Here is a 26,907-nt window from a genome sequence, read left to right as displayed (position 1 = left end):
GTCCCTCCTGTAGGACTCAATGACTCCATGTTCTAAAGTGTATGATTCCGTAAAATGTTTGAAGCAAACATCAACAAACTGCAGGCCATGTCTAAAATAACCATCTCAGGAGCACCATATATGAAGAAAGTCTCTTTGAGCTTTGTGACCACTGGAATGGAGGTGAGACTATACAGTCACTTGCCATTGTGAATAATCATCAATGCAATGAGCAAGATTTTACTGAGAAGACAAACAGATTCATCATGAAATGCTCCCATGGATGAAAGTTGAGAGATAAATCCATGAATAGTTCCTTATATTGTTACCTATGGCATACATGCATTGGACAATTCAAGATCATGTTTCCACTAGATGGAGTTGAGGGCCTGAGCACAGCACATAGTAATGTTCAGATGGCCCTAATGTAAGGTTAGAGAATGTCTAGCCTGTGGACTCTGTGAATGACAATGTTATCATTATGGACGAGGCAGTCAGCCAGAGACGTATGATTTCATTGTTGTTTGAAGTATTGTTTTAGAATGCAATTAGTCAGATATATGCCAGTCATCCTATGACTCTGAACTGCCCAGATGGCATGCATTCTGCATCAACTTTATGAGCTATATGAGTTTCTTCCAATTTAGAAACCTGGAAACATTGAAACATCGAAAATAGTTCCACTCTTTGAGCTGCTCCACCATTCAATACGGTCATGGCTGATCATCCAACTCAGTTCGCTCTTCCCGCTTTCTCCCTCATATCCTTGGAATCCTTTAGCCCTTAGAACTATATCAAACACCTTCTCGGAAATATTCAATGTTTGGGTCTCTAACGCTTTCTGTAGCAGAGAATTCCACAAGCTTCTCATTCTCCAGGAGAAGATATTTCTCCTTATCTCAGTTCTAAATGGTCTCAGGCCATATCCTTAGATCATGAACCCCTGGTCTGGACTCCCCGGTCACCAGGAACGTCCTTCCTATATTTATCCTGTTTAGTCCTGTTAGAAGTTTATAGATTTCTATGATGGCACCTCCTCATTCAGTGACACTCCAGTGAATTTCGTCCTAACCAATCCAGTCTCTATTCATAGTCAGTCCTACCATCAGTCTTGTAAATCTTTGCTGCACTCCCTCAATAGTCAGAACCTCCTTCCTCGGATATGGAGACAAAATCTGCATACAACATTCCAGGTGTGGTCTCACCAGGGCACTGCACATTTGCAGCAAGAGGTCCCTTCTCCTGTACTCAAATCCTCTCGCTTCAAAGGCCAACAAACCATTGCCTTGTTCACCATCTGCCATACCTGGGATTGGTAAGGCTGGGCTTGTCCCCATTGGAGTTTGGGAAAATGAGAGGTGATCTGATGAAAAAGCTCAGAACCTTGGGAAGGAGTCTTGACACGGTGGGTGCTGAGATGATGTTTCCCCTCATGGGGTGGGGGCGTGGATGGGTCACAGTCACAGAATGAGTGGTCTCCCATTTAAGACGGAGATGAGGAAGAAATTCCTCTGTCCAAGGGCCGACGGTTTGTGGAATTCTGAACTCAGAGAGCTGTCGGGGCCAGGTCACTGAATATATTCAATGCAAAGGAACATAGATTTTTGAGGAACTGAGGGGGAAGGAGGAATCAAAGGTTATTGAGGGGCAGATAGAGGTCCATAATCAGATCACCCAGGAACAGGCTTGAAGGGCTGAAAGGCCTACCTTAGCTCCCGACTTATTTTTTATACACAACTCTTTGCTTCTTGAGTTATCCTGGTAGACACGGGTTGGGAGCTTAGTCCTGAATTTGGAATCACCTCCAACTCCAGGAGTGTAGACATCCAATTGGATAGAGAATAAATTTTCCAGCAGAACACATTCCATCTTGCTGATGAGATTCAGTGTTTGCAGAAAGTTGGGCACCTTAGGTCTGAAAGAGCCAAAGTTGTTGGGTGTATAGACTACTGTGGCCAGATAACTTCCTGTCACTATCAAGGAGCATGGTACAGTCTGGGTCTGCGAGGAGAAAGTGAGGTCTGCAGATGCTGGAGATCAAAGTTGAAACTTTATTGCTGGAACAGCACAGCAGGTCAGGCAGCATCCAGGGAACAGGAGATTCGACGTTTCGGGCACAGGCCCTTCTTCAGGAATGACCTCATTCCTGAAGAAGGGCCTGTGCCCGAAACGTCGAATCTCCTGTTCCCTGGATGCTGCCTGACCTGCTGTGCTGTTCCAGCAATAAAGTTTCAACAGTCTGGGTCTGACTTGGCACAGAGCTTACCACCCTCTTCCCCCACTCACCCCCCCCCCCCCCCCCCGGCCTCACCCCACCCCGGAGTCTTTACCCTTTCTTCCTGTTATTTTGCAGACCCTGAGGCACTGTAGTTGCAGCTCTCAAAGTTTACCTCTTTTCACTGGATGGGTCTGCCATCCATTGAAGAAGTGTTTAAATGCACAGAAACAAACACACATGGACAGCAGCCCAAGGTCTCTGCCCTCCCATGGAGCAAATACTCGCCCATTCCTTCCAAGGTACGATTCAAAGAAAATAAAAAGTACATCAAACATCATAAGATTTACATGTTGTGATGTATTTAGTTCTTTTCTTAAAAACATGGCCCTTGAATTTGGGGTGGCACAGCGGTTAGCACCGCTACCTCATAACACCAGGAACCCGGGTTCGATTCCTGTCTCAGATGACTGTCTGTGTGGATGATTAGATTCCCTACAGTGTGGAAACAGGCCCTTTGGCCCAACCAGTCCACACCGATCCTCCGAAGAGTAACCCACCCAGACCCATTTCCCCTCTGACTAATGCACCTAACACTATAGGCAATTTAGCATGGCCAATTCACCTGACTTGCACATCTTTGGACTGTGGGAGGAAACTGGAGCACCCGAAGGAAACCCACGCAGAATGTGCAAACTCCACAAAGACAGTCGCCCGAGGCTGGAATCGAACCTGGGACCCTGGTGTTGTGAGGCAGCAGTGCTAACCACTGAGCCGCCGTGCTGCCCTTTGCATATTCTCCCCCTATCTATGTGGTTTTCACCAGATGCTCTGGTTTCCTCCCACAGTCCAAGGATGTGCAGATCAGGTGAATTGGCCAGGTTAAATTGGCCATAGTGTTAGGTGCAATAGTCAGGGGTAAATAGAGGTTGGGGGGTGGGGTTACTCTTCAGAGGGTCAGTGTGGACTTGTTGGGCCATGTGGCCTGTTTCCACAATGTAGAGAATATAATCTAAGACTTCATTTTCAAGGCGTTGACCTGCTGCAAAATCCTAGCATTGTATTGTTACAACTCACCGTGTTAATATTGGTTTCCATCGCAGCTTTGCTATGTAATTCCATTTAAAACTCAAAGGATAAAATTCTAATAAAAGCCAAACAGAGAAAATGGGAAAAGCTGAGGCAGAACCTGATGGGAAACCCATGGCTGGGATGTTTTCCTCAGTTCTCCCTGACCCAACATGAGTAACCTTTTAATCTTGCTAAGTAGGATATTCTCCTTGATTCCTCACTTTAAAACTGCTTTTAATCCTTCATCAAAAACTCTCAGTGATATATGCCGTCTGAGTGAATTTATGTAAGACATAATGGATAGCACTTTGTGTCTTGGGATTCATGAGTACAGTCATCTGATTTGTTGGAGAATATAAGTTTCCAGGACCATACATTATATCTCACTGACAAGATTGAGTATTTGCAGAATGATGCTTGCTTGACTGCTGAAAAGATATAAGAAATCACTGAAGCACTGCATTCCTGTACAGCTGGAGCCAAGAACACATTGTAAGAGATCTGCCTGGCTTTATATAATCAACGTTGGGTTTGACTGAGTTGGTTTGTAATATGCTGATGTTCCTCTTCTCAGCCCATCTCAACTAGTGAGTTTCAACTACTTACAAAGGGATAGCATTAGTTAGTGCATAATAGATATGGCTTGTTTCTTTAAAGCACTACAATGAAGTCTCCATATGGTGGGTAAACATTTTCAAGAACTAATTTGTCATCTATAAGTAATCTGCAAGCTTTCATTTTGCACTGCAGCATTAACTATTGCCATAGTTCTGTATAAGCATCAGTTCTAGGGACTTTCGTTTTAAGAAAAAGAGTGAGTCACTTGAATCATTTTGAGTTCATTAACTTTCAGTCAGCTAAAAGCATTTTCAACCGATGACAGCTTTTTCATCTGCACTATTAGCCAGCTAAGTGTTTCGGGTATAACAAAATTTGAAGGATGTATAGGATCCAGGACTAGTTCCAGGACGAGGCTTCCACAGGATGACAGACCATTCAAAATGATGAGCTGGAAAAATGGGGTGGTCATTAAAGTACAAGTACACCATTTGACAAATAGTCCCAGTGTTGGCATTCTCACCTCTGAATCAGAAATTCATGTTCTCAAATCCGATTACAGGACTTCAGCATAAAACTGAGGTTGTGTATCATGCAGTACTGTGGCTGTGCTGTACTGTCGGTGAAGCTGTATTTTCTGTAAGCAGGTTCTGGTTGCCTCCTTCATAGATATAAAGTTACCTTTACTATTATTTAAAGAACAAAAGAGTTCTCCTGTTTTCTATGTTTCAAACAACTCTATGTGATGCAGATTAATGGATTATTCATCATGTTTATTGTCTGAGTGGCCTTACTTCTGCAGATCCTGGTGTAATATTTGTTTAACAAACATGAACATTCACACTTCAAAACCATTTAATTGACTGCTAAAGAGCTTGCCACATCCTAAGGGTGAGCGAGATGTTGTGTAAATGCAAATTCTTTCTGAAGTGTTCGTGAAATACCATTGATGGGTTCTTATTCATTAAAGGGAAATGAGTCTTGCCAGTTGGGACCAACATTTATAGCTTATTCCTAGTTCCTCTTTGCAAAGGTTATTGAACCTACCTTCTTAAATCATTGTCATGATGTAGTATGTATATACACCCTCAATGCTGTTAGGGTCAGAATTCCAGCAGCAGCAGAGAGGATATAGCAACATAATTTCAAACCAGGATGGTGAGTAGCTTTGAGAGAAATCTGGAGGAGATAGTGATGTTCCTGTGTATCTGCTACCCTTGTCCTTCCAGATGGTATCAGTGACATGAAACAAGGTGTTCTTGAAGGAAGCTTGGTGAGTTACTGCTGGGCATCTTGCACATGGTACACAGGGGCACCACTGTGCGCTGTTGGTGAAAGGATTGAATGTAAAAGGTGGTGGATGAGGTGTCATTCAGTCTCCTTTATTCTGAATGGAGTTGAACTTGTGAATGTTGTTGGAGTTGCACACATTGAGCAAAGTACAGATTATCCCATTCCACTCCTTACTTATACCTTGCAAATACTGGACAGGTTTTGGAGTCTCAAGAACTGGTTTCAAAATATACAAAGGCAGCAAGTGAATCCATCCCTAACATCCCCAAATTGCCCAGGAAAACCATTCAAGGGCGTTCACAGTCAGAGAAAGTCACCCCCATAAGTAGAATGGGAGAAAATGGTGAAGAGACACTACACAGCCTTGTTCTCTACAGTATTGCTGCTCATAGGCTCACTCTAAACCCATCAGCAGTAAATACAGAGAGAACAAGCTTATGATTGGTAGAGTGAGGGTAACAGTTAGCAGTTTCATGCAGCAGTGATGATTATTAAGGATATTCATGAATTTGTTTAACCCTGCTTCTTGCAAATCTAACCATGGCCCCATCTCCAACCTAAACTGTCCTACCATTACTACATTGCATGCCATGTCTCCTGATAGTCAAGTTTATTCCGGCATAGATGGAGCATTCACTGGAGAAGCACACAGATATTGTATGCTCAGCAGCTCAGCACAGGACAGAGATCTAAGCAGCCTGCCTCCACTTCTGCACATGATATGTTTTGTATAGAAACCATAGGAAATATAAGTTCAAACAATGGCAATTCACTGAGAGGATAGAAACATGATTGCTTGCTCAAATATTATGTTAACTTCCTTTTTTTTTGTAAGGCCACATATAATTTATTTCCACATCTTGTTTGTTGGTAAGTCCCATAGGCCAACTTGACCTTTCCCCTGTATTGTGATGAATATTCTTGGGCAAAATCATCAATGGATCCACTCATTCCATGTGCCCATGGTGGATTGAAGGATTGTTTAATGAAAAGGGAGTGAGAGAAGAGATGTTCACAGTGATGGGAGTGGATTTCAAAATTTTGATTCTTGCATTTGAGAGTATTAAGCCTTCCAATAATCGAGCAGTCCTGGCATTTCAGACAGTGACATAAACAGCTGGACTAGTGATGGATGCCCCATCCTCAATGGCTTCTTCCTCCTCATCTACAGATAAATGGTGATTTCCTTTGTCCTCCTCCACCTGCACTGTCTCTGCTGTGCAATATCCTACAGGACTCAGTACCTCCCTACACCCAACAGGCACGTACTGACGAAGACTTCGAAACCGATTTGAGAACATGCCTCATTGCCTCAACATTCCAATGGCTTATTAGATAAGACATTCTTGGTGATGTGATTCATGTTGCAATGATCCAGCAATTCATTGATGGTCCCTGCAATTGCACAGTGATATATTGTTTATAAAAACCCCTGAATGTTGGTGGAGCACTGAAATGGCCATTCCTATAGTCTATAGCACTTTGTACTTGTGGGAATCTAACCATAGAGGTACACCTGAAAGACAGTGTCTCTGGGCTATTGTTATCACAGGAAATTGTTAGGCCTGACAAATGATCCACTGGTGAACTGTGTTCTAATTTTGAGGTTTGCATGGTTATATTTTGGGACTGTAGCTTTACAGTTAGTGTAAATGCGAATGGGGGTCAGGTGACCTGTTCTTCAGTGTGCCTGACACTAAGTATAGGATTTTAACTGTTCGATATTAAAGGAAGGCTTAGACTTATTTTACTAAGAAAAGATGCAAGGTATTTATGCTTTGTAAAAATGACACCAGTCTCTAAGTTTGCTGAGAATAGATTCTGAGCTTCCCAAAGCCCCAGACATCTATCAGGTTTTAGACTGTCTACTTACTTCAAAGCTGACAGGGAATTGGTATTAAGAATGTTAATTGGCATTTCTACCAAAATGCAATATGCATGTGATCTTTATTTCCATGGAGAAGAAGATAAAAGAAGCCACTTCTGAGACCAGGTTACAGGTTTCCCTAAAAGTTAAAAGACAGACAATAGAAGTTGCAGATGATAGACAGTCCAGTTCAAGAGATACATCCTGCAGCCTTTGATACATTACAGGAATTTTTTTGTTTTCTGGCCTTTCAGGGAAAAGAAGAATTAGAACAGGCTTCACTGCAGGTGGATTTAAGAAACTCTGTGAAAACTGAAGAAAACACTTAAAGACATCTCTCAAAATTACAATTGGATGATGTGAGGACACAGGAACCTATTGGGATCTGGGAGCAACTTGTTACAAGACTTGTTATTGCATGGATATGTGATAAGTTTAAAAGTGAAACATTCCTCTGCCTACTTTAAGGCATAAGCTGCCTACAAACACAATAGTATAAAGTTAATAGTGTTAGTTCGCTGAGCTCGAAGGTTTGTTTTCAGATGTTTCATCACCATGACTAGGTAACATTATCAGTGAGAGTCTCCAGTGAAGTGCCGCCTCTCTATTTATAGGTCTTGGTTTCTTAAGGTGGGCGACGTTATTTCTGGTTCTATTTTTCAAGGGAAGGTAGATGGGATTTAAATCGATGTGTGTATTGATGGAGTTCCGTTTGGAATGCCAGGCCTCTAGGAAATCTCATGTGTGTCTTTGTTTCCCTTGTCCTAAGATGTGTGTGTTGTCCCAGTCAAAGTGGTGCCCTTCTTTGTCTGTATGTATGGAAACTAATGAGAGTGGGTCATGTCTTTTGGTGGCCAGTTGGTGTTCATGGATCCTGGAGGCAAGTTTCCTGCTAGTTTGTGGTGTTTTTTACAGTTCTTACCGTAAAAGTTTTAACACATGAAATCTTGCTGTTTCATTCTTTAAGCTAATAATGGGGAGTTTGAACATCTTTTTAAAATTAATTTACCTCTTGCTGTTTTGTGTATATATGTGCAGCTCTCCCCGATGTGTCTCCAGCAAAGCCCTTGAAGGATCTGAAGGTAAACAATTTTGATGGCATGGTCACTTGCACAGCTACTGATAATGTGTGATCACCAGGTCTAGCAGGCAACAAAATCTGCCACAATCTAATATGGCAACCCCAACCTGTAGACGCACTGTTTTCTGGCAGGTCAAGGAAGTAGAGCACCTTTTTGTCTTGTGATTTCTGTTGTGCTTCTTAGCTTTTCTCCAGTGTGCATCTCTTCAGTAATCACCTTCAAGTGCACCTGCCTTCCTTGCACCTCCCTCCTAAGGCAGCTAGTTATTTCTTTCTTGAGCTCGAATGGTCCCATGACAGCATACCATCACAGCTAATGCTCTTCCTTTTCTGATGTGCTGTCAAACACACCCAACACGACCTCTGTCTTGAAACTGTCAACATAAAAGTATCAATGCATGAAAAAAAACTGTTTCCACACAAACTCATTTACTGCAAACAATTTACTAAAGACATCAGCTGCAATCAGGGAGATTTATTCAGGTGGGATAATGAAAAGTTAAAATAGTCCCTGAACTGTTGCTTAAACAACCACCTGTCATCAGGATTTGGAAATCTTGTTAAATTTGGACCTAATTTAAGAGCATATTTATAAAGAGCTCATTAACATTCCCTTTCACAAATAAGCACTTGTCTACATCCAGTAATGAAAATCCCAACTGAGATGCACCAATATCTCCATGTCTCATGTGCCTCCATCATATTCAGAAGAGAGCTGGCTTTCATGTTTAATAGAATCAGTACAAATTTTCATCCCTTACTCTCTCCCGATCGATCCATAGCTGTGGTTTAAAATTCCTCCTTATGGGAATTATGTCAGGGAAATTAGATGAAGGAAATAACTAACTGCCAGGATTTTTTTAAAAACACATAAATATGTGCAGGGAATGAAGCCATTAAGCCAACATATCTGTGTTTGTTTGTTCTTTGTGAGGCTATGGTGAAACTAATCTGTTTCCCTGGTTTCTTCCCTTATCCAGTGCCCATTACTTAGAGTCAAAGAGATATACAGCATGGAATCCTATATTTTAGTCCAACTCGTCCATGTTGACCCAAATTAATCTGATCTCACTTGCCAACATTTGGCCCATATCCCTCTAAACCCTTCCTACTCATGTACCCATCCAGATGCCTTTTAAGTGTCGGAATTGTACCAGCCTTCACCATTTCCTCTGGCAACTCATTCCATATATGCACCATCCTCCATGTGGAAACGTTACCCCTGAGGTGTCCTTTATATCTATCCCCCCTCACTTTAAACCTATGCCCTCTAGTTTTGGACTCCCCCAACCTGGGGAAAAGACCTCGGCTATTCAATCCATCTATGCCCCTGCTATTTTATAAACCTTTATAAGGTTTATAGCCTCAGCCTCCAACGCTCCGGGGAAAAAAACCCTCGCCTATTCAACCTCTCCCTGTAGCTCAAGCCCTCCAACCATAACAACATTCTTATAAGTCTTTTCTGAACCTTTTCAAGTTTCACAACATCTTTCCTATACCAGGAAGATGAGAAATGAACACAGGATTCCAAAGTGGACTAACCAATGTCCTGTACAGCCTTAACGTGACCCTCCAACACCTATACTCAGTGCATTGACCCAGAAAGGCAAGCTTCTTTAACTGTGTTCTTCCATTAGGAGATGCTATCATTTGTCTTCTCTGTGATGACGCACTCAGCACCCTCAGTGTCTGTAGAGGGAAATTATGCCTAATCACTCCTCTCCTATTAATTTTAAATTTGATGATTGACTGCCACTGAATTACCAACACAAAGAAACGGACTTACCAACATGCCTAATCCAAACCATTCACAATCTAAAATCAATTAGTAATCCATTAACTTCTTCTGCTCCAGTATCTGCAGGTTCTCCTCATGATATTGATTTTCAGCTCTGATTTTTGCAAGTGGTGGGAAATATGACTTGCGGCACTGGATCAGCCAGGATTATACAGGGGATGGGACAGGCTCAAAAGTTCAAGATCTTCTGCTATTTCTTATATTCTTCTGTTTATGTTATTGCTATTTCCCTTATGAACCCACAAGTGGTACTTCTCTATGAGTGCAGTGGAATATTCTAAATTTCACAAGACATTCCAAATGTGGATTGAATTTTTTTTTGGCCAACCTATCATAAATTTTTTGCTTTGTACATTTACATGTGCACCTTTTCATACTTACTTGGCCACTACAGAAATCTCATGTATACACTTCTCAGGCCACTAGATCATAGAATCCCTACAGTGTGGAAGCAGGCCATTCAGCCCATCGAGTCCACACCAACCCTCCGAAGAGCATCCCACCCAGACCCACATCCCCATCCCATCCTTGTAACCCTGCACTTCCCATGGCTGATCCACTTAGACTCCATATCCCTGACACCCTGGGTAATTTAGCATGGCCAATCCAGCTAACCTGCACATTGTTGGACATTGGTAGGAAACTGGAGCAGCTGGGGGGAATCCATGCAGACACGAGGAGAATACGCAAACTCTGCACACCAGTTACCTGAGGCTGGAATTGAACTCGGGTCCCTGGTACTGTGAGGCAGCAGTGCTAACCACTGAGCCCATTTCAAACATAATGTTAAATTTTCTGACAGGTGGTATTTTAACAGTGGTGGAATTTAAGTCACCACTGGTTTTAAAATAATGTTGATTGAAACATGCAAGATACATTTTCTGATCTGTATTGTCCCTCTGCTGAACTTGGGCAATTGTAAACATTACAAGCTTTTCAGTATTTGCAAATTTTACTTGTTTAATGTTACTGGGCTAATAGCTGTGGTTAAAGAAGATGCCAATAGGAATTTAACACAAGCATTTCAGTTTTCAAAAGGGAATCTGACTGACCAGGGCACACACCATACCCAATAGATCATTGTGGAAATGTTAAAAAGTGAATAGCCAGATCATTTTTACGACATTATTCCAATACTTCGAGCATAAAGTTCATTCAGTTGTGCATGAGAATAAAGAGATTAGGTTCACATGTACTTGATTGCCAATATGTTAGTGAACCAAAAATATACGTTTATAAATTTGACAATGGAATATATATTTTTCAACATCTATATGACTGAGAATCATAGAGATGTACAGCACGGAAACAGACCGGTCAGTCCAACTCGCCCTTGCCAACTAGATATCCCAATATCTGCCAGCACCCGGCCCATATCCCTCCAAATCCTTCCTATTCATATACCCATTCAGATGTCTTTTAAATGTTGCAATTGTACCAGCCTCCACCACTTCCTCTGGCAGCTCATTCCATATATGTACCACCCTCTGCGTGAAAAAGTTGCCCCTTAGATCTCTTTTACATCTTTCTCCTCTCACCCTAAACCTATGCCCTCTAGTTCTGGACTCCCCCACCCCAGGGAAGAGACTTTGTCTATTTATCCTATCCATGCCCCTCCTGATTTTATAAACATCTATAAGGTCACCCCTCAGCCTCTGACGCTGCAGGGAAACAGCACCAGCCTATTCAACCTCTCCCTATAGCTCAAATCCTCCAACCTTGGCAATATCCTTGTAAATCTTTTCTGAACCCTTCCAAGTTTCACAACATCTTTTTTGACAGGAAGGAGACCAGAATTGCACGCAATATTCCAACAGTGGCCTAACCAACATCCTGTACAGCCGCAACATGACCTCCCAACTCCTGTACTCAATACTCTGACCAATAAAGGAAAGTATACCTAACACCTTCTTCACTATCCTATCTACCTGCAAGTCCACTTTCAAGGAGCTATGAACCTGCACTCCAAGGTCTCTTTGTTCAGCAATACTCCCTAAGACCTTACCATTAAGTGTATAAGTCCTGCTAAGATTTGCTTTCCCAAAATGCAGCACCTCGCATTTATCTGAATACACTCCATCTGCCACTTCTCAGCCCATTGGCCCATCTGATCAAGATCCCATTTTAAGCTGAGGTAACTTTCTTCGCTGTCCACTACACCTCCAATTTTGGTGTAATCTGCAAACTGACTAACTGTACCTCTTATGCTAACATCCAAATCATTTATATAAATGACGAAAAGTAGTGGACCCAGCACCGATCCTTGTGGCACTCCACTGGTCACAGGCCTCCAGTCTGAAAAATAACCCTCTACCCCCACACTCTGTCTTCTACCTTTGAGCCAGTTCTGTATCCAAATTCTCCCTGTATTCGATGAAATGTAACCTTGTTAACCAGTCTCCCATGGGGAACCTTGTCAAATACCCTACTGAAGTCCATATAGATCACATTCACCACTCATCCCTCATCAATCCTCCTTGTTACTTCTTCAAAAAACTCAATCAACTTTATGAGACATGGTTTCCCACGCACAAAGCCATGTTGGCTATCCCTAATCAGTCCTTGCCTTTCCAAATACATGTACATCCTGTCCCTCAGGATTCCCTCCAACTACTTGCCCACCACCAACATCAGGCTCACTGGTCTATAGTTCCCTGGCTTGTTCTTACCACCCTTCTTAAACAGTGGCACCACGTTTGCCAACCTCCAGTCTTCCGGCACCTCATTTGTGACTATTGATGATACAAATATCTCAGCAAGAGGCCCAGCAATCACTTCTCCAGCTTCCCACAGAGTCCTAGGGTACATCTGATCAGGTCCTGGGGATTTATTCACTTTCTTGTGTTTCAAGACATCCAGCACTTCCTCCTCTGTAATATGAACATTTTTCAAGATGTCACCATCTATTTCCCTACATTCTATATCTTCCATGTCCTTTTCCACAGTAAATACTGATGCAAAATACTTGTTTAGTATCTCCCCCATCTCCTGCAACTCCACACAAAGGCTGCCTTGCTGATCTTTGTGGGAGAGAAAGTGAGGGCTGCAGATGCTGGAGATCAGAGCTGAAAATGTGTTGCTGGAAAAGCGCAGCAGGTCAGGCAGCATCCAAGGAACAGGAGAATCGACATTTCGGACATAAGCCCTGAAGAAGGGCTTATGCCCGAAACGTCGATTCTCCTGTTCCTTGGATGCTGCCTGACCTGCTGCGCTTTTCCAGCAACACATTTTCAGCTCTGATCTTTGTGGGACTCTATTCTCTGCTGACCACCTGCTCACCAATAGCCTTGCACCCTTCTCTCCCAGCCTAACCAATCCCTCTTTCCCAAGTGACCCCTTTTAGGACACAGCCATAATGCCCTGAAATCCCCCTCCCCAACTATCCACACGACTCACTTCCTGCCCAACCCTAATGTCTATTTGTTCATTCATTTCTTCTCTAATGATTCAGCTGAAGACAACTCCTTGTGACTGAGCCTCAATATTTCATGCACTTTAGGCCTAAGCATTCAGATATGGGAACTTTCAACAGTTTCAGGAAAGCTCTGAGTTTTGGAGCTTTCCATCTATGCTCCACAAACATAGATTTGTTGTCTTACCATCACATCATCCCATTATCCAGATGCATGCAAGACTAAGAAAGAAACATTGAGAAGGTCCCCACCTTTATGAGGCTTGGGTTTCCTCCGGGTGCTCCAGTTTCCTCCCACAATCCAAAGATGTGCAGCTCAGGTGAATTGGCCATGCTAAATTGCCTTTAGTGTTAGGTGCATTAGTCAGGGGTAAATGCAGGGAAATGGGTCTGGGTCGGTTGCTCTTCGGAGAGTCGGTGTGGACATGTTGGGCCAAAGGGCCCGTTTCCACACTGTAGGGAATCTAATCTAATCTAATCTAATCAATTTATTAGAAGTTGAGTCTAAAAAAGGAAAGTGCATTTACTCTTAACATTTAAATTATGAGGTTTGTATCAAGAGAAACACTGTCACAAAGAGCTGATATACAAACTTCCTGCTTTCTGTGAAGCTGCAATTATTTTGCAACTCTCTATGAATAATCAAATGATTTAGATTGTGATCAAAACATGTATGTTTTCTTTATAGTCTTAACATGCACATTTTTAAAATGTAATCAGAAAAATGCAACTTTTAAAAAAGAAACATTTTTAAAACTAAAATAACATTTGTCCATGTTAGACAGTAGTTCTTAATTGACTTTCTCTTTGGATTAACTTATATACCCGTCTAGTCTCCTACCGACTGATTTCCCATCCCAGTTGTTGTAGTTCAGATATTAGGGCTGTCAGGATTTTCACAGTGAGCTTATTTAATTTAAACTGCTTCAAAGGGTAATGCTGTGATAAGATTTCAAACTCCAAAACTTGAACATCCATTATAAACTGTAATTGTGAGACATTATTTAAATAAAAGTAAAAAATGAAGAGGAGAAACACTAAAGAGGAACTATTAATGACATGTCACAAAAAAAGTATGACGAGCCAATTCATCTGTAGAAGAATATGTTGTATATACTTCATAGTAATCGCTTTTCTGGAATCAATTTTAAGCTGTGTTTGCACCTAAATTACTTATCCACGGCATTTTAATCAAACTTAATGTCATATTCGTGAAATTAAGTTAAGTTTTTTTATTAAATGCAATAGTCCTTGATTTATTCTTGGTTTGTGGACTCTAAATCTTTGTAAAGAAAATTTTTCACGTACAAAATAGACATGAGAGTGAGTACATAAATTCTTGCGCAGATCTCCATGGTGTTTTACCCAGTTTTTGAGTTTTATTTAGTTGCTGAACAGACCAATTTCATGCGAGTATGTACAATGATGGACGTGCATGTAAAGTGCACCTTGCAACGTGGTGAGCTTAAAAGTTCTTTGGGCATGTCCAGCAGCTACCTGAGTTCATGATGAGATGTAAGCAGGAGACCTTAACTTATATTGGGATCCTTTCTCGGAAGTTGGTGTTTGATTTAATCATCCCTCAACCTACAAGGTGGGAGTGCTTACTTTGTAGATTACAGCAACGGTATTTAAGTGGACCTCTTAATCTACTTTGCTCATACATTGAATGGACTTCAAGGTTTTGAAAAATTTTGGAGCCTTTTCAGCTCGTTGAATAGAGCATATTAACTGAAACTGTATAGTAGTTTTATTAATATTTGTGATATTTGACATATGTTGGGCTTCTCATTGAACCTTGCACAACAGGGACAACTGCAAAAGCAACGAGGAACACAGCACAGGTCTACTGGAGGCCGCATACTTGCCTATGTAACAGTTTATTTCAAGAATGTGAATGGGAATGATTCAACAACTATAGGTCAGACAGCCCGAAATGGCAAGTCTGTAGAGTTATTAATGTAAGATAAAATTCATACTCATTGGGAAAGACAGAGGCTAATGAATGAGATCCAATAGAGATAAAAGTCAAATTTGTGTTTGATAAAACGTTAGTTTTTTTGCTGAAATAGGAGCATGTATTTAAAAGTAATCTCAACACTTTAGATTAGATTACTTACAGTGTGGAAACAGGCCCTTCCTCCAAAGAGCAACCCATCCACCTACACCTAATACTATAGACAATTTAGCATTGCCAATTCACCTAACCTGCACATTTTTGGGCTGTGGGAGGAAACAGGAGCAAACCGACAGAGATTGTGCAAACTCCACACAGACAGTTGCCTGAGGCAGGAATTGAACTCAGGTCTCTGGCATTGTGAGGCAGCAGTGCTAACCACTGTGCCACCATGCCACCCATGGATGTTAGATTTTTGAAATGTCCTTGCTCAAATGTGGTTTAGAAGGTAGGTTATCATAGAATCATTGGAATTCATGATAACGATGTGAGCCATCCCCTCCCTCAAATCTATCCTGGATCTTCAAAAAAAGGCAATTATTCATCTCACAGATCCTTGCTTTTTGTCTATAGAATCATAGAGTCCCTACAGTGTGGAAACAGGCCTTCTACCCAACAAGCTCATACCGACCCTCTGAAGAGTAACCCACCCAGACCCATTCCCTGAATGATATACCTAACCTACACATCCTTGAACACTATGGGCAATTTAGCACGGCAAATTCACCCAACCCGTACATCTTTGGATTGTGGGAGGAAACTGAAGCACCCAGAGAAAACCCACATAGTCACAGGGAACATGTGCAACCTCCACACAGTCACCCAGTGCTGGAATCAAACTCAGGTTCCTGGCACTGTGAGGCAGCAGTGCTAACCAGTGAGCCACTGTGCCACCCCATAACCCTATAACTCCTCTGTGAGTTTTCATTATTTAACCATCTATCCAAAACCCTTTTAAATTATTTATGGAATTAATTTTTGCCATCATTTCATGAAGGGTGTCCCCAATCTTGACAGACCTGAGTGAAAAATATTCTTCTCTTGTCCCAGCAGATCCCTTGACAATGATTTATCTCTAGTTTTAACCCACTCGCTAGAGGGAGTCTGTTTTCTCTCTCTACTGAAACCTCTCATCACCTTGAAAACCTTTTAGGCTGCCTCTTAGTATTTTCTTTTCCCACCTTTCCAGATCATTGGAAACCCTCCCTTCTGGTAACTTCCCAGTAAACACCTCTGCAAGATTTCAAAAGCCATTACACATTTACTGAATCACATGCAGAACTGGCTGCAATACTCAAGTTGAGTCCTCGCCAATGTGCAATAACGTTCTAGTACAATTTTTTATTTCTTCCTTTTTCCAGAGACTATTCAAGGAACTACTTTATCAACTTGCCGTATCAATTGGAAAGATTTGTGGTTGATAAAAGAAAATGCACAATATTAAATAAAATCTGAGGGCATGGATAAGAAATTAATCATAGGGATGTGATTAGTCATTAAAACGTCGTTATTGAACTGGAGGTTTGGTATTCACCATGGGATCAGGGTTAGATTTATCATTCTTCTCCTTATTCATTAAAAATCTGGACTTGGGTAGAAGAGGCAAATTATTAAAACTTGCAAATAACACAAAAATGTCATGATTAACTAAAGGGAGAACTGTAAATTATTTTACTAGACTAAATAGATTAAAATTTAATATGGAGGTGTAGAGTCATTGAAATGTACAGCATGCAAACATGCTTCAGTCCAATTCATCCTTGCCAACCAGATATCCTAAATTAATCTAGGTCCATTTGCCAGCATTTGGCCCATGTCCCTCTAAACTCTTCCTGTTTATATATCCATTTAGATGCCCTTTAAATGTTGTAATTATACCAGCCTCCGCCACCTCCTCTGGCAGCTAATTCCATACACATACCACCCTCTGCATGAGAAAGTTGCCCCTTAACTCCCTCTGAAATCTTGCCCTCTCCCCTGAAACCTATGCCCTCTAGTTTTTGACTCCCCCCCTGGTTAAAAGACCTTGCAATTCACCTTATCCATGCTCCTCATAAATTTGTAAACCTCTAATTGGTCACCCCTCAGCCTCCGACGCTCCAAGGAAAACAGCCCCAGCCTGTTCAGCCTCTCCCTATGGCTCAAATCGTCCAAACCTGGCAACATCCTTGTAAATCTTTTCTGAACCCTTTCAAGTTTCACAACATTTTTCTGATAGGGAGGCCATAATTGAAAGCATTATTACAAAAGTGGCCTCACCAATGTCCTGTAAAGCCACAGTATGACTTCCCAATTCCAATACTCAGTGTACTGACCAATGAAAGCAAGTATATTAAATACATTCTTCTTTATCCTGTCTAACTGCAACTCTTCTTTCAAGGAAGTATGAATCTGTATCCCAAGATCTCTTTGTTCAGCAACACTCCCCAGGACCTTACCATTAAGTGTGTAAGTCCTGACCTGATTTGCCCTACCAAAATGCAACATGTCAAACTTTTTAAACAAAATTTCATTTACCATTCCTCAGCTCATTGGCCTATCTGATCAAGGTTCCGATTTACTCTGAGGGAACCTTCACTGTCCACTACACCACCACTTTTGGTACCATTTGCAAATTTACTAATCATACCTCTTATGTTCATGTCCAAATCATTTATATAAATGAGGAAAAGCAGTGGACCCAGCACCAATCCTGGAGGCACATAGCTGGTCACAGGCCTCCAGTCCAAAAGCAACCTTTTACCACCACCCTCTGTCTCCTACCTTTGAGCCCATTTTGTCTCCAAATGGCTAATTCTCCCTGTATTCCAAGTGATCTAACTTTGCTACCAGTATCCCATGGGGAACCTTGTCAAACACTTTACTGAAGTCCATATAGACAACATCCACTGCTCTGCCCTCATCAATCTTCTTTGTCACTTCTTCAAAAAACTTAATCAAATTAGTGAGTCGCAATTTTCCACACACAAAGCCATGTTGCCTATCCCTAATCAGTCCTTCCTTTTCCAAATATATGTAAATCCTTTCCCTCCAAAATCTTACTCACCGCTTTATGTCAGTCTCACCAATTTATAGTTCCCTGGCTTTTCTTTCCCACTTTTCTTAAATAATGGCACCACGTTAGCCAACCAGCAGTCTTCCAGCACCTTACCTGTGGCTGTTGATGGTACAAATACCTCAGCAAGGGGCCCAGCAATCACTCCCGAGCTTCCCACAGAGTTCTGGGGTACACCTGATCAGGTCCCCGGGATTTAACAATCTTTATGCATTTTAAGACTTAATGTATCTCATTTTCTGTAATATGGAGGCTTTTCAAGATATCACTACTTCTCCAAGAAATGTAGTTAATTTTTTATGAAACATAGTGTAACACTCACTATTATGCTACACCTCCCACACTGTTCCCAAGTCTCTGTTCAGGTTCCAGCATTCTCAAATGGTCCTAGAAATTCCAATGGCTCAGCCTCCTAGTAATTCTGAACTGTTTCAGTTTTAATTCATTCCCAAGACGAGGGCATTGTTGACTCAGCCAACATTTATTGTCCATCCCTAAATGCCCAGAAGCCAGTTATCATTCAACTACATTGCTGTGGCTTTGGAAGTCACATGTAGGCCAATCCAAGTAAGGAAGGCAGTTTCCTTCCTAAAGAACATTAGTGAACCAGATGGATTTTTCCAATAACTGACAATGGATTCATGGTCATCATTAGACTTTTAATTCCAGATATTTATTGAATTCAAATTCCACCATCTTTCACGTCAGGATTCAAACCCGAGTCCCCAGAACATTACCTGGCTCTCACTATCTGGCAATAACACCACTAGGCTGCCACTTCCCCAGTCTCAGAGAAATTGCAGACTGTTTTTGCTCTATTAAGCAAATGTAATTTTTTGTTCTCTTTTCTCCCTCCAGTTTTCTGAAAATTTCACTTTCCCGACAGCAGTAAACATTGTTATGCCTTCACTCGGGTACTCCATCTCATTTTATTCTCTCTTCAAGGAAATAGAACTTTCTCATTCTGCTGCTGACCCGAAGGATACAGTTAAACAGAATTTGAACAAATTATCTAATGGTCACCTACTTCAGTATTGTCTTTAATTTCTGCTGATTGGGAGCACTCTATTGTTTGTTTTTCCAGTCTGTTCAGTTTTAGTTAGAGCTTTTCCTTTTCTTCTTACTGTGCCTTGTTCCAACTGAACAATGCAAGATCTTGACTGCGGTGATTTCTCCAACTCTGACCTGATTCGGACCTGTTCTGCTTGTTGATAAAATGACAATATTCTTGCTCTCACTCAACCATAGATCCCCACTCGTGCACAACTTGAGGGAGCCTTGAGCAGTGGCCATTTCATGTGCAGAATGTTAAAGATTAATTGAAGGTTGTTGCTGAACCTGTCTAATCTAATCCTGCTCAATTTCTCTGTACCTTTTGGAAAGGGTTCAAAGGAGATTTACTAGGGGATGTTGCCTGGTGTGGAGGGAAGGTCTTATGAGGAAAGGCTGAGGGACCTGAGGCTGTTTTTGTTATAGAGAAGAAGGTTGAGAGGTGACTTAATTGAGACATATTAGATAATCAGAAAGTTAGATAGGGTGGACAGTGGGAACTTTTTTCTCTGGGATGATGATGGTTAGCACAAGGGGACACAGCTTTAAATTGAGGGGTGATAAATATAGGCCAGATGTAGAGGTAGTTTCTTTACTCAGAGAAGCAGTAGGGATGTGGATTAATTGCATCACCGCAGCAGTGATGGTGATCCCTGCTGTGGCTGGGTCCATCAGTCCTTGTTGCGATGATCATGTGTGGGGAGCAGAAGGAACACAACAGATCCTTAGTAATGTGAGCAGTCTGCATTCACATCACTCACAAAAGACAGTTTAGCATACCCCTCCACACAGTGGGACATGGAGAACTGTAACAAGAAGAGCCCTGCAATGCCATGACATGTTACTTTGACATTGGATCTTGCAGCACCAGTCATGTTGCAAAGAGCACAAGATTGTAAACACAATATGAGTATGAGACATTGAGCTCCCACATCACCAAAGAAAGGCATCATAGCAATAAAAGCATGCAGAAGAATACTTTCAGTTCAAGGCTAGAGGAATAACTTCCACAACCCTGTACAGCCAATGAGATCTAGCATTATCTTTGTACTTTGTGGCCTGCGGGAGCCACTTTTAAGATTGCCTGTGATTACCTCTGCTTTCAGAGATGATGACCTTCGATCCGTAATGACCAATGGTATATCAAGATTGTTTGTGACTGGTACTTTGCACACCACACGACCTGCATTTTACAGATGATTTCAACCTTTACAGTGCAAGCATATGACCAATGCAATTGCCCCTTAAAGAGCCTCCCTTTAGTTAGAAGTGGATCCTGCATGTTAAGTCAGAAGAAAACACAATGACTCTACCTATTTGAGTGACCCTGGAAAAGCACAACAGTTCAGGCGGCATCCGAGGAGCAGGAAAATCAACATTTCGGGCAAAAGCCCTTCATCAGAAATACAGGCAGAGTGCCTGAAGGGTGGAGAGATAAATGAGAGGAGGGTGGGGGTGGGGAGAAAGTAGCATAGAGTACAATAGGTGAATGGGGGTTGGGATGAAGGTGATAGGTCAGGGAGGAGGGTGGGGGAAGGTAGCAAAGAGTACAATGGGTGAATTGGGGTGGGATGAAGGTGATAGGTCAGAGAGGAGGGTGGAGTGGATAGGTGGAAAGGAAGATAGGCAGGTAGGACAAGTCATGGGTACAATGCTGAGCTGGAAGTTTGGAACTGGGGTGAGGTGGGGGAAGGGGAAATGAGTAAACTGGTGAACTCCACATTGATGCCCTGGGGTTGAAGTGTTCCGAGGCGGAAGATGAGGCGTTCTTCCTCCAGGCGACAGGTGGTGAGGGAGCGGCGGTGAAGGAGGCTCAGGACCTCTATGTCCTCAACTGAGTAGGAGGGGAGATGAAATGTTGGGCCCTCGGCTGAGTGGGAGAGGGAGTTCAAATGTTGGTCTTGACATGCACGAGCGTTCCTGGGTAGGTTAGAACTACCAACCCTTCTGTCAACAGCCGAACGCGCTAACCGAGTGCACATCCACCAATATCATTTATTGTATCCATTGCTCCTGATGCGGTCTCCTCTACACTGGGGAGACTGGACACCTCCTAGCAGAGCACTTTAGGGAACATCTCTGGGACACCTGCACCATTCAACCACACCGCCTTGTGGCCCAACATTTCAACTTCCCCTCCCACTCAGCCGAGGACATGGAGGTCCTGGGCCGCCTTCACCCCCATCACCCGACGCCTGGAGGAAGAACACCTCATCTTCCACCTCGGAACACTTCAACCCCAGGGCATCAATGTGGACTTCACCAGTTTCCTCATTTCCCCTTCCCCCACCTCACCCCAGTTCCAAACTTCCAGCTCAGCACTGTCCTCATGACTTGTCCTACCTGCCTATCTTCCTTTCCACCTATCCACTCCACCCTCCTCTCTGACCTATCACCTTCATCCCCACCCCATTCACCTATTATACTCTATGCTACTTTCTCCCCACGCCCACCCTCCTCTAGCTTATCTCTCCACCCTTCAGGCACTCTGCCTGTATTCCTGATGAAGGGCTTTTGCCCGAAACGTCGATTTTCCTGCTCCTCGGATGCTGCCTGAACTGCTGTGCTTTTCCAACACCGCTCTAATCCAGAATCTGGTTTCCAGCATCTACAGTCCTTGTTTTTACCTATTTGAATGACCAAAGACTTGCAATGCCATTGGTGCTAAACAAAATGACATTTTCCAGAAATACATCTCAATATAAAAATGGGGCAAGGCATTCAAAAAGGAAAAGGTGTTAACAGGGAAAGGAATCCATGAATCAGAAGATTCACAGAATATTGAAATACCCTTCTTTGGAGAGATTAAAGAACAATGTAGGAATTATTGGAGTGCAGAGATTCTGGTGGAAGATCACAGGATACATCATAAACTAAATACTGGAGTAGCATGGATAATCCATGCAAAAAAAACCCACAGTGACTTTTCAAGGGCTGCAGTCCATATCAATTGTTTTATTGGGAAAAGTCAAACATTCCTTTGGCAATAAAATGATCAACAAATCTTCTTAGGGAGCAACTATAATTCGGTCCTTTTTTATCTGAGCACCTGATGTCTCTGTAGGCAGAAAGAAGGGCATATATTAAGTCTGAGGTTTTAAAGAAAATTCAGCAAGCATTGTGCCTTCATGTAAGAGCATTGAAAATACATTTTAATGCATGAATAGAAAATGTCATCAATCTTAATTTCTGTGTTTGAGCTCGTCATGGAATCACTGTAAGCTCTTTCAAATTCAATCATGTAACTAAAATGTTGTGGTCTGTTTCCATCATAACGTGAAGACTAAACATGTACTCAGCAAATTTCATGCATGCCCACGTATCTGTTAGTCCTGCCATTTGATTACTGCATATCTTTCCCCTGTGTATGTTAACACAACACTGTGATGCATAACAAAGTAGCCTGTGTTTTCCATCTTTTTGTACTTGGAAAAGTACTGAGCCCAATACTGTGAAAGATGCACCTGCTCTTATTATTGTAGACAACTCTGAATCATAATGTGCTAATATCTGTGTTTTTTTAATGATTTCTGATATTATTGTTCTCAATGCCATTCATTGTCTTGATGTAACAAGCAGAGTAGCAGCTCACTGATCTCTGTTCAGTTTTTTTAAGAAAATTAGCCTCTTGATTCATCATTACCATGAACCCATAACTTTGTAATGTACCTTGGAGATGAAAAGACTTTTAGGACTCTGGACTTCAGTAGATCAATGCCTATTCCTGATGCACTATCTTTATCACGTAAAACACAATGGTTGTTTGTGAAAACTCAATCATTAAACTTTTGAGAGCCAATGCTGCCTTTTATTTTTGCCTTCTCAGTGCTTTTACTCTCTTGCCATGACCAGACTGAGTGATCCAATACATCAACCAATCATCCATGTGACAAACAATTCCATTAATTGAAAAGGTTTTAGCTTGTTCCTTGAAAGATTTCTGGAGCTAATGTTATTAAAGGGGAACCTATTCATCCAAAATCTTCCAAACGGTATTATGAAAATTGTAAGAAGCCTGGATGTGGATTAGAGTGGCGCTGGAAAAGCACAGCAGTTCAGGCAGCATCCGAGGAGCAGCAAAATCGATGTTTCGGCAGGGCTTTTGCCTGAAACGTCAATTTTGCTGCTCCTCAGATGCTGCCTGAACTGCTGTGCTTTCCCAGCACCACTCTAATCCAGAATCTGGTTTCCAGCATCTGCAGTCATTGTTTTTACCTAGAATCCTGGATGTGTCTTCCAACAATATTTTGATAAAAATCAGCTGCTGGCATTTAATTTAGAGAACTTTAAACTCTTCCTTAACTTTGCTAAAATGTCATCTGCTCGCAACAGGATGATATCTCTTTTCACGGCTCCATTAAGTTATGTGAGATCAGTACATTCTTATGGAATCATTTAGCTTTGGAACAGGTGCCAACCTCAATGTTGGCTCTTTTATCGGTAAGGTGACTCCTGGTCTGGCCAATGATGTGATCTTTGTCTTGACCTTTGAAAGGAAATGGTATGGAACTTCTAGTCTTAGTGTTACCTGAAATGCGGTTTTCAGAAATCCCAATCCTGTAAATAACTTCAGGAATTCTGCTCTGAAGTCTCCTGATTGACCTTCACCATTCTTCACTCCTATTAGTCTGCAAATGCGATATAATACCATACATGCCTTTCTGTTTAAGAGTGCATGTCTCTAACTTGAATATAATCAGCACTTCAGCAATTACATTCTGTCCGTGCTTTAAAATAACTATTAATTGTCCCAGAGTCTTCAGTTCGGGTCTGCCTAGTTTTTTACAAGATGGTTAAAAGAATTGTCTGATTTAACTAGCGCCCATCTTCTCAAAGAATTGTTATTGCATTTATAATTACTAAGGCATTACAAGTTTAAAATACACCTGAATTAATTTAAGACATAAGATTGAAAGCAACAAACTTCACATCTGCATTCCAGGCAATGTAGCAAAAGGTTCTATCTTGGCCACCTCAGAGATTCTTCAGTGTCTAAACCACAATAATACAGCAAGAAAAATGACTGCCATTGCATATATTTTTAAAATCTCTTCCCTTGTACTTTTGATAATCATGTTAAATATACATTAACTATTCACATGTTAGTGACTTTTCTCCCATTCATGTTCCCCAACTTACTTATTAGAGAATAATGAATTATGTTGGACTAATTTCCAAAAAGTGTTAACTGTAATAATCTATGATTTCAAGAGAAGGGAATGGCATATACTCATGTAAATGGAGAGTCTAAGAAAGTAGTGTGGAAAGAAGTTAGTGCAAGGAGTGTTCTCACAATAGTAAATATGTTATGATAAAGTTGATGTTTTAGACCTAGCAGTGTCATAGAATTATTGAAACTACTCTAATAATTTATACTTGTTCCCTTAGACTCAAAGGCTTAATGTAAGGAGAACAGGTATGAGTTTTGATGCTTCAATCCTATGTCTTAAGCTTATTTAATGTTTTCTTTTAAACTTGGAATGATTTAGAAATAAAGAGTCGCTTTATTTCTAGTTACACAATAGGCTAATGTATCATTTTAGCTCTGAAAGGTTTAAGAATTATCCCTTGTAGTTGCATACTTCAGTTGCTCTTATTACTTATATGCATACATGTCTGGTCTCCCTGCTACAGGGAGAAACTTGAAAGATTTCAGAAAAGATTTACAAGGATTTTGCCGGGTTCAGAGGGTTTGAGCTATAGAGAGAAGCTGAATAGGCTAGGGCATCAGAGGCTGATGGGTGACCTTATAGAAGTTTATAAAATCATGAGTATCATGGATTGGGTAAATAAACAAGGTATTTTTCCCCGGGGTGGGGGAGTCCAAAACTGAAGGGCATAGGTTTTAGGTGAGAGGGGAAAGATATAAAAGGGACCGAAGGGGCAACTTTTTAACAGAGGATGGTGTATGTGTGGAATGAGCTGCCAGAGGAAGTGATGGAGACTGGTACAATAACAACATTTAAAAGGTATTTGGATGGGTACATGAACAGGAAAGGTTTAGAGAGATATGACCCAAATGCTGGCAAATGGAATTGGATTAGGTTAGGATATCTGGTCGGCAAGGGCGAGTTGGACCAAAGGGCCTGTTTCTCTGCTGCACATCTCTATGACTCTATAAATTAATTGAATGTTTTCAGGTGTATTTGCAAGTGTTTTGTGCTACCTCATTTATAATACCCTGATTCTCTATGTGTACATAGATTTTATATATACTTTGTGTATATTTTACATTTGAAGGAACTTCATAATAATCTCATATTAGTTTTAAGGTTGTGTGCCACTTTGTGCTCTTGCTATTTTTAATTATTTTGTGGCAAGTACCAGTAGTTACTGTGGAGGTCTACACCAGCAAGCAGTATTCTCAGCCAAAACACACTGATCAGCATCTGTCTGAATGAGATACAGGTTATATAATATTAATATCTGTACATCAGTTAGCCATATGGCATGCACAAATTTTAATTATCAGTACATCACAATCAATACTGCCTTATTACAAATATGTTGGCAAAGTAATTACCAGAATGCACATTGTTATCTGAGTAAAAAGCTGCAACTTTAGTAACATAATTGAAAAGCAGCATAGTTATTACACACCCCTGGAGTCAGTACGACTTGAATCCAGGCCTCTTGGCTCAGAGGTAGGGACGCTACCACAGTGACACAGAGGCCCACAAGTAAAATTCAGCTTTTACAACACTGGATGGACTTTATCAATGTAAAGTCATAGTTAGTTTAAACTGACCTGTTCAGGGATATCTCTGGAGTGGGTGGAGCTTGAACCTAGTCCTCCTGGTTCAGAAGCAAGGACACTACCACTGTGCCACAAGAGTGGACCCCCCAATTAGAGTTCAAAATGTTTCATTTAAGCTATTGCCTGAATCAGCGATGGCATTATACACTTCTAGAGCAGGTGGGATTTGAACCCAGGCCTCCTAGTCTAGGGGTAGGGACATCACCACTGCGCCACAACTGGTTCATACAGACAGAGTTCAGGCACACACTGATTATGAAGTTCAGGTGTCCTCCAGGGACATCTTCAAAAGGCCCTTCAGCTGCCTTAAAATGCCATTACTTAGCACACATTTTAGGATTGACTGCGAGAACATCTAAGAGAGACCATAAACTAGTGAAATAAGTAAAAACCACATTTCAGCTAGGGAATCCCTCAAGGAGTCTTTACCTTTAAAGTGCTAACCAAACTGTTGGATCAGATCCCTCTTTCAATGCTGTGATTCTAATGCTACCTCTAAGATGATAGTTCAGAATGAAAAACTTCAAAGAGCTAACACAAGGATCCTCCTTAATATTTTCTCTTTCTACCTGTATTGGATGCAGTGAGTAGTTTGGCTCAGTAGGCAGTGATTAACTGTGAGGCTGAACTTTGAAATTCAGTTTGTCCCATTCTGGTGTTTCGGTGAAAGATCTGATGAGGAGAAAAGGCACAAATATAGTATCTTTAGAATTTCCATATGCATCTTCAGCTGAAGTTATGAAAATTAAAGCTTCCACAGAAATTAAAGTGAAACAAAAATGCCTGAGGGAGATTTCTCTGGGTTATGAAACCC

This window comes from Chiloscyllium plagiosum, unplaced genomic scaffold (assembly GCF_037043375.1).
Source record: "Chiloscyllium plagiosum isolate Xiang-an unplaced genomic scaffold, Cpla_swu_hap1 HiC_scaffold_12, whole genome shotgun sequence".
Taxonomy (NCBI): Eukaryota; Metazoa; Chordata; class Chondrichthyes; order Orectolobiformes; family Hemiscylliidae; genus Chiloscyllium; species Chiloscyllium plagiosum.
The sequence above is the reverse complement of the archived record's forward strand: the minus strand, read 5'-3'. Positions refer to the sequence as shown.